This window comes from Myotis davidii, unplaced genomic scaffold (assembly GCF_000327345.1).
Source record: "Myotis davidii unplaced genomic scaffold, ASM32734v1 scaffold26, whole genome shotgun sequence".
Lineage (NCBI taxonomy): Eukaryota > Metazoa > Chordata > Mammalia > Chiroptera > Vespertilionidae > Myotis > Myotis davidii.
This window is the reverse complement of record NW_006299245.1, coordinates 6,417,574-6,427,254: the sequence shown is the minus strand read 5'-3', so window position 1 is coordinate 6,427,254 and position 9,681 is coordinate 6,417,574. Positions and strand designations below refer to the sequence as shown.

General features: G+C 44.5%; 1 long non-coding RNA gene across 1 annotated transcript in view; it reads right to left on the bottom strand.

The window, feature by feature from the left end:
* Positions 1 to 1,270: 1,270 nt before the first annotated feature.
* LOC107184813 overlaps positions 1,271 to 9,681 on the bottom strand; it is a 16,588-nt gene continuing 8,177 nt past the window's right edge. Inside the window, exons 2-3 of the long non-coding RNA XR_001515723.1 lie at positions 8,345 to 8,347; positions 1,271 to 1,369 (exon numbers count right to left, since the gene is read on the bottom strand). This is a non-coding gene — a long non-coding RNA (uncharacterized LOC107184813). The remainder of the gene's footprint in view (positions 1,370 to 8,344; positions 8,348 to 9,681) is intronic.

The window sequence follows — 9,681 nt, the reverse complement described above, 5'->3', positions numbered from 1 at the left end:
AGCAGTGGCCACAGCCACAACAGACAAGGGAGGTCCCACATGCAGGCAGCACTGGGCCCAGTGTGCAGAGGATGGCTTCACTATCAATCCTCAAAGTCCATCCCCGAGAATGGGCATTAACATTAAACCTCCCACATACTCAGGCAATATATGAGGTCAGTAAATTCTTATAAAATAAAAAGGTATGAATGGACATTTCAATAGAGTTTATCACTAAGTGACTAGACTTCAGAGTTTAGAATATGTGGTTTTGAAAACTGCTGTAATACTGGAAAGTGAATATCCACAGCATTAAAAATAGGAATTAAACTTAAAGATCATCACATTGCACTGAAAATAACATGATTTCCATATGAAACTTTAAGTAAGCCAATTATTAGTGAGGGACACACTTTTAAACTTAATTTTTTGCTTGTAATTGAAGGTACAGAGATAAAATGACTTAACAGGTATTTTGAATTATATACACATCATGAATTCACTTTTATTACTTTAAATTCATATTTTTTCATTACCATTTATATACAATATCATATTAGTTTCAGGTGCACACCACAATGATCAGACATTATATAACTTACTAAGTGATTATCCCAATAAATCTCATACCCATCTGACACCATACATAGCTATTAGGATATTATTGACTATATTCCCTAGGTTATACTTTATATCCCCATGACTATTCTGTTACTATCAATATGTATTTCTTAATCCCTTCACCTTTTTAACCCATCCCTCCAAACTCCTCTCCAATCTGGCAACCATCAAGATGTCTCTGCATCTATGAGCCTGATTTTATTCTGCTTGTTCATTTATTTTCTTTTTTTACTAGAAAATTCAATTATTGATAGATATGCATTTATTGCCATTTTATTATTCATATTTTTATTTTTGATTTTTTTTCTTCTTAAAGAAAATCCTTTAACACTTGTAATACTGGTTTGGTGGTGATGAACTCATTTAGCTTTTTCTTGTTTGGGAAGCTCTTTATATGTCCTCTTATTCTAAATGAAAACATTGCTGGGTGGAATAATCTTGATTGTAGGCCCTTGCTTCTCATCACTTTGAATATCTTTCGCCATTCTCTTCTAGCCTGCAAAGTTTTTGTTGAGAAATTGGCTGACAGTCATATGGGAGCTCGCTGGTAGGTAACTAACTGCTTTTCCCTTGCTGCTTTTAAGATTTTTCTCTTTGCCTTTCACCTTTGGCATTTTAATCACAATGTGTCTTGGTGTGGGCCTCTTTGGGTTCATCTTGTTTGGAACTCTCTGTGCTTTCTGGATTTGTATCTGTATTTCCTTCACCAGCTTAGTGAAGTTTTCTGTCATTATTTTTTCACACAGGTTTTCAATTATTTGCACTCTCTCTTTTGCTTCTGGCACTCCCATGGAGTGAATGTTGGTGTGCTTGAATTTATCCCAGAGGCTCCTTAATTTTTAATATTCTTTTTTTTTTCTTTTGCTGTTCTAATTGGGTATTTTCTGCTTCTTTATTTTCCAAATCTCTGATTTGATCCTCTGTTTTATCTTCTATTCTGTGGATTCCCTGTAATGAATTCTTCATTTCAGCTAGTGTAATCTTAATTTATAACTGGTTCTTTTTTATGTTTTCTAGTTCTGTTTTTATGTTTCCTGTTTCTTTGTTGATGTTCTCACTAAGTTCATCTACTCTTTCTTCCCCTAAGTTCATTGACTATCCTTATAATCAGTGTTTTGAACTCTGCATCTAGTATATTGCTTGTCTCCATTTTGTTTAGTTCTTTTTCTGGAGTTTTGTTCTGTTCTTTCATTTGGGACACGTTTTTGTTTGTTTGTTTGTTTGGTTGGTTGATTGTTGTTTGTCTGTTTTTGTCTCCTCATTTTGGCAGCCTTCCTATGTTTGTTTCTATGTACTAGGAAGAGTTGCTAGGTCTCCCAGGCTTGCTAGAGTAGCCTAAAGTAACAGGTGTTCTGTGGAATCCAGTGGTTCAGCCTCACCATTCACCCAAGCTGGCCACTCCAGGTGCACCCTTTTCCCATCCATTTGAGCTATGTACACCCTCTTGTAGCTGAGCCTTGATTACTGTTGGCAATGAATGGGATGAATTTACCCCCAGGTAAATTGACTACAAGGACTGGCTGTGACCACAAACCACTGTGGAGGGTAAACTATATAGGGTCTCATCCCATGAAGCAGAATTTACTTCTGGTGCCAACTGAGCTTTCCCCTTGGGTGTATCACGTGTGTAGGTGGTTGGGTTGTTCTTCAAAATGGTCTGTAGCTGTCCACCGGGTGCTCTGACTTTGGGACCTCCTAGGAGGTGAAGACCAAGGTCAGCTGCCATCCCTGTTAGCCTGGGGCTACATGGAATGAGCTACAAAGCAGTCTGTAGATGGCTGCTACTTGTGCTGAGCTTGGGGGTGCCCATAGAGGACAAGCTGTTCACTAAGGCTGGCTACCACTAGTGCCAGGCCTAGGGGCACTTAGTGAGGGCTATGGTGCATGCAGAGTCCAGATGATGCTTTTTTTGAGAGTCTGAAGCATGAGCCAAGAGAGGCCATTCATATGGAAAATCCACTGCAAACAGCTTGGGTGGGCCTGCAACCTGAATGGGCTGAGTCTCAGGGAATCACCAGGGCGGAGCTAACAGTGATAGCCAGGTTGATGGAGGCTCAGATATGGGGCCCACTTTCAGGCTCTGTGAGGATAGGGCTCAGAAAAGGAACAATGGCCCCTGCCAGTACTTCTGTCTGGGAGAAACACCCCTGCCCCTCTCCCCCCGACAGCTGTCCCCTGGATGCCAGACAACTCAGTTCCTCCCTGGAAGTTCCTGGTACTTTTTGGGCTTCTGCCCTAGCACTGGAACTCAGAACAAGTGAATCCCAGCAAGTTCATGTGCAGGTCCTTTAAGAGGAATGCTGGGGACTCCAGCAGCTTTCCATCTCACTCAGCTACAATTCCCAGTGGTTTTTACAGCCAGAAGTTATGGGAACTTTCCTTCCCAGCATTGGAACCTTGCACTGAGAGGCTTTATGTGGAGCTGGGACCCCTGATTCCTCAGGGTGGACCTCAGCCACTGAGATATCCCTCCTGATTTTTATCTGCCACACATGGGTATGGGGCTAGACCAGTCCTGTTGGGTGTTTCCTTCCCATGTCCCGTGTGGGTCAGGGTTCAGGACCTGGAAGCAGAGCCGCACACAAATGAAAATGAAAAGACAAGAGATAACTTGAAATATTGGGGGACCAGACGGTCGAATCCAACTCAAGGGGAAGGACTTCCACCCATGCTTAGGCCTCACCAAGCTTTTATTGATCTGGGATGCACTCATAGCATAGCCCTTAGGCAGGAAACCCCCCATTAACAGGCAGACTAGCCCATCAGCAAGGATTTACATAATAATAAATGGGGGAGTAGTTTCAGCTACCACTGTCTGGACAAACAGAGGTGGCGACTAGCTCCAACCTTTGCCAGGGCTTCAAAGGCACCCAGCCTTCGGGGGGAATTTGGGGGGATTCTCTGTCTATGCTTATCAGATAGTGAAGGCAATAAACAGTTTCCCACAAGTCCAGTTTAGGTCTCTGCCCCTCCTACCAATCTCAATGTGGCTTCTTCTTTTTATACTTAGTTGTAGGACTTTTGTTCAGCTAGAGTTCAGGTTGTCCTGAATGATGGCTGTTCTGTAGTTTAGTTGTAAATTTGATGTTGTTGTGGGAGGAGGTGAGTACCTTGTTTACCTACGCCACCATTGGACTAGAATTCATGAATCCACTTTTGATTTCTTAAAAAGTGTTCCACAAGTTACAGGAAATGTGAGAGGAAGTATTAAAATATCATTTTAAATTTAAATTCAGAGTTGTATGAAACTGATTTGAATTGAGTTAAATCTTTTTAGAAAAACTGCTCCATGAGAATCATGAGCTCTAGAGATATAATTATATTTCTAAATAATGCATTAGAACTATGTATACATGAAATTTGTGACTTTTTCTTAATAAAAGATTTTTCTCTTACCTCTATTAATTTAATCAATCATTTATTTATATAAATGCCCATTCCTGTCTATTTATTTTATATGTTTATTTACATTTTAATACTTCTTTAATTATTTTGTTGCTAAAATTATTTCAGTTTGGGCCTTGAAGAACTCTTTCAAATTGGCTCCTGTGTTGCTCAGAGATGCTCCATCCTTTTTCTTCCTTTAGCTTTTCCTTACTTTATGGCACTACATGCATGATATGCCTCGGTGTTAGAATCAAACATTTCTTTAAGGAACTAGGGTTTTCTTCATTGGAAATAGTAACTACTGCCCTTTGAACACTGACAATTTGTTTTCTTAAAGGTGTTTTAAACTAAACAACTCCAAAACCAATTTTGTTCCCAATCCCTATCCCTAAAACACTGCTAATAGAGTTGCGCTTCACTCTGTTCTATCTAAAGTAGTCTCTCCTGCTGCCCAGATCAAAAACCTGGGCTTCATCATGGAGCTCATGCTCCTTTGGTAACATATAAAGCAAATTTTCTTCATTATTTTTCATTGCAATGTCCTTTTAGCTTGTCTCTCTACCTCATGACTTGCCTTATTTGAATCTACTTCTACATCACAGCAAAATTATGGTAAACTCTAATAAAATTATTCAGATGAGACCCAGAATAATTGGTTCTACTTATTTACCATTCTCAGCTGGCATTAATCCCTACCTACCACCCAACCATCCAACAACATTGTGTTGCTTTAAGTTCCCTAGGTACATCATACTATCTCAATGCAAGTTTTCACCTGTGTTGTTCCCTCTGATAGAAACACTCTCTCTTAACCCTCTCAGTTAAATAGCATTTACCTTCCATTATATCAAAAACTATACTTTTTTATATTACCATCTCCATATATTGCCATAGCTATCTCAAAAGAAAAATAGCAATGTATATAAAAGTCTATTTTTATCTTTCATTAATAAAACAATTTGTAAGTAAAAAAAAAATAATATACATGTTAGAAAGCCAGAGTAAATAGAGTTTTTAAATAAGTAATTCTTTATGTTTTTATGATCCTTTAACTATTATGTGCATAATCCTATATAATAAAAGCCCAGAGACTGAAACGACCAGAATGACCAGAGACCAGAACAACCACAGCCCCTCATCCTGCCTGGCCCTGCCAAATGGGGGCATGGTTGGACTGCAAACCACCCTGGGCTCCTCACCCCAGCCAGCCCTTCCGCCCAGCGGGGACCCTCACCCCAATTTGGGGCCCCCATCAGGGCAGGCCAGCTGGCTCCCACCTGTGAACCAGGCCTCTATCCTATATAATAAAAGGGTAGTATGCATGTTGACCCTAACAGCAAAATGATCAGAACAATCACTTGACCAGTCATGAAGAGATGCGCTGACTACCTCTTGGTCCCTTTCTCCAGTCAGCAGGCTCTGATCGCCCAATGGCTAACAGAAAACCACAGGTAGGTGGTGGGAGAACATGGGTGGTGCCAGGCCAAGGCCCCCACCCCGCTGGTTGCCACACACACACAGAGGGCCACACCTGGCAAGTGGGCGGGAACAGCCTACCTCTTGGTCCCTTCTCCTGGCTGTCAGGCTCCAATTGCCAATGTTGAATGGGGAACTACGGGTGGGTGGTAGTCGGGGCAGGGCCAGCTGCAGGAAACCAAGGAAGATGGCCCTGGTCACAGGCCCACCCTAGGGACTGTGCCTGTGCATTTATTTCATGCTCCAGGCCTCTAGTATTATTTTAAAAGCTAAAATAGAATACATGTTATTTGTCATTTCCTATAAAAAGTATTATATTCTCTCAGAGAATTACATACATTAGAATATATTATTTTGTTAGACATAATAGTGATGATCATCTCTGGAAAATGACAGGCAAGTCTTTGAATAACATTCCAAGTGGCATATCGTATATCATTATCTACACAGTTAAAAATCAGCTGGGCATCCTTCATGAGCATGCATAATCTTGGGTTTTAAAAATTAGAAAAAGATTCCTATATTCTCTTTAGAAATTTGTTGGAGTACATTGATAGGGCAGGCACAAGGTTATTATTGTGCTGAACTTTCATCTTAGTTGGAGTTTAAGGTAAATAAACAAAAAACTGACATCCTATATAATAAAAGACCAGAGGCATCATGACCAAAACGACCAAAGACCAGACCATCACGGCCCCTCATGGGCTGGCCCCGCCCCCAAGCAAGCAGTTAGGGGCAATGAGGTAGGCAGGCAGAGTGGTTAGGGGTGATCAGGTAGGCAGACCAGCAGTTAGGGGTGATCAAGTAGGCAGAACAATGGTTAGGGATGATCAGGTAGGCAGGCAAGTGGCTAGGGGTGATCAGGTAGGCAGACCAGCAGTTAAGGGTAATCAGGTAGGCTGGCAAGTGGTTAGGGATGATCAGGTAGGCAGGCCAGTGGTTAGAGGAGATCAGGTAGGCAGGTAAATGTTTAGGAGTGATCAGGCAGGCTGGGGAGCAGTTAGGGGCCATTTGGTAGGCAGATGGCCCCTCACAGGGCTGGTCCCACCCCACAGCAAAGCAAGAGGGAGGCCCAGGCCAACCAAACCACCTCACCCAGCCTGTCATCTGCAGAGGGAGGCCACTGGGGGAAGTGGAAGGGGGGCAGTGCTGCACAGATGGCCATCAGTGGCAGTGGCTGGGGTGGGGCCAGCTGCCAGAAGCAGGAGGAAGGAAAGCCCCAATAGGCCCTGACCTCAGGCCAGGCCTAGGGACCCTATCTGAGGGGTCCCAGATTGTGAGAGGGTGCAGGCTTGGCTGAGGGACCCCCCTGAGTGCACGAATTTTCATGCACCAGGCCTCTAGTCTATATATATAAAAGCCTAAGCGACCAAATGACCAATCGGTAGACTGGCCATTATGACGTTCACTGACCACCGGGGGCAGAAGCTCAATGCAGGAGCTGCCCTCTGGTGGTCAGTGTGCTCTCACAGCGAGAGTGCCAGAGCTGACTGACCTGTCCTGGTGGCTCACCAGCCTGGTGGCAGCCACTCACTCCCTCAGTAGTTCTACTGCTACAATCTCTGGAGAACGGCCCAGGCACCAATGTACTGGCACCGCTGACACAATCCCGACAGCACCACTGGCCTCCTGGAAGTCGGCCTCGGGCACCACAGCCACTTCCCCTCCCTAGATGCTTCATAAGGAAGAAATGATATAAAAGCGGCCGCCAGGTGGCTCACAACAACAGGCATGAACATTAGCAGAATGGATCGGAATCCTGGGCCAACAAAGGCATCCCACTGCCTGCTCAGAGAGCTGATTGTGTCCTGGTCTCCCCCCCCCCCCACCTCCTCGAGATGGGCTGTGGTGGTGTGAGCCTCTCCTGATCAAGACTGACTGGGTGCGAGCCCACGGCAGGCTCAGTGGGCCGGGATGAGTGGGAGCAACAGGCAGGAGTGGCAGGAAGCATTGGGTGATGTTTACTTTGAATTTATATTAGTTCACACAAACACTCCATCCATGCTTTTGTTCCGGCCCTCCGGTCCAGTTTAACTACCCATTGTGGCCCTTGAGTCAAAAAGTTTGCCCACCCCTGATGTAGACTATAGTATAGTTTGGTGTTAAGCAAAGACCTGAATGACAAAAATAATTTCTGTAACTTCTGTAACATCTAAGATTATTTCCATTATCATCATCTTTAAGTCTTAGTAAGAAGATACTGTTTTATAAATATGCTCAAGGCATAATGTTCCCATGAAAGGTAACATTAAGAAGAGAGAGTAGTGATAATATGGCCAACCAGCAAAAAACAAATTCCTGCCTGTACAAACTTGGTGGGAGGAGCATGATATTTCTGTATATGTGAAGTGAATGTTTACATGTATTCATGAGAAAGATAGAGAGGAAGATAGAGAGAGAGATGGAGGGGATGTGTGTGGTACATATAAATATGCTATTATCAAAATGAAAGGTTACTAGGAATAGACTGAAGGGTTGGCTAACCCACCAGGCTTAAAATAGTTTATGTCAATAAATAACTGATGAATATAGTAATTTATCATAAAAATTAGAGGCCTGGTGCATGAATTCATGCACCCAGTGGGGTCTCTCAGCCTGGCCTGTGGGATTGGGCCCAAACCAGCTCTTTGACATCCCCCGAGGGGTCCTGGATTGTGAGAGGGCACAGGTCAGGCCGAGGGACCACATTGCACAATCAGGGCCAGGGAGGGAAGCGGGAGGTTGGCCAACCTGGCAGGGACCACAGGAGGGCTCCAGGGAGTGTCCATCCCATCTCTCTCAGTCCCAGTTGGCCAGACCCCAAGTGCAAGCTAACCTACTGGTCAGAGCGTCTGCCCCCTGGTTGTCAGTGCATGGCATAGTGACTGGCCCACCAGTCGACTGTCTGTCCCCTGGTGGTCAGTGCACATCATAGCGAGCAGTTGAACGGCTTTAGTATATAATTAGCATATTATGCTTTGATTGGTTAAACTGCCAACCGGATGAGCGGACACTTAGCATATTAGACTTTTATTATATAGGACTAGAGGCCCAGTGCACAAAATTTGTGAGGGAGTACAGTCCCTAGGTCTGGCCTGTGATCAGAGCCATCTTCCCCAGCTGCCTGCAGCCAGCCCTGCCCCCTGCTGCCACCCAGCCCTGGTTCCCCATCAGGCAATCAGAGCCTGACAGCCTGGGGAAGGGACTGAGAGGTCAGCTATTCCCACCCACTCACCAGCCCCGCCCCCACCAGAGGTTGCCCTCTGTGTGTGGGGTGATGGGCAGGATGGGGGCCTTGGCTTGGCACCACCCATGTCCCCCACGACCCACCCCCAGTTCCTTGTTCACCATTGGGTGATATGAGCCTGCCGACTGGGGAAAGGGACCAAGAGGTGGTCAGTGCGCCTCAAAGTGACTGGTCGAGTGGTTGTTCTGTTCGTTCCGCCACTAGCATCAATTGGCATATTACCCTTTTATTATATAGGATAGAGGCCCGGTGCACAGGTGGGGGCCTACTGGCCTGCACTGATGAGGGCCCCTGATCAGGGTGGGGGTCCTTGCTGGGGGGTGGAACCAGCAGGGATGAGAGACTGTGGGTGGTTTGCAGGCCAGCCATGCTCCCGATCAGGGTGGAGGTCTCTGCTGGGGGGGTGGGGGGGGGCAGCCAGGGTGAGGAGCAGTGGTTATTCTAGTCTCTGGTTGTTCTGGTTGTTCTGCCATTTCAGTTGCTGGGCTTTTATTATATAGGATGTCACTCGGGACAACTAATGGCCAGTATAAAAAAGTAATTGTCTGAAAGCATATACATCACACATCAACTCACTCTTTGGGAAATAGAAGAAGTATAAGCAGAGGTATCTCTTTCTCAAACAAATCACAGTTGAGGAGATAAGGAAAACCTATGTAAGCTGACAGAAAATAACACAATATGAAATGTAATTAAGTGCCGATGTGATGGCTCTAAAAGCTATAGGAAGTAGGTGGAAATATATTTCTAAGTTATTGCTCAAAAATGTTCAATGTTGCAATCTCTGAGTATCTAGAAGGGTGAGTCGACAGGTAAGATGTGAGAAGAAAGGGGAATATACACTGAGTGGCCAGATTATTATGACCACCTGACATTTGTAGGCAAATTAGCCATACACTGCTTCGTATAGGACATGGAAGCCAAAGGCCTGTCCAAACACCTTTGCTATCTGCAGTTACCAAGATAAAATGTTTCCAATTTGCACAGGAACA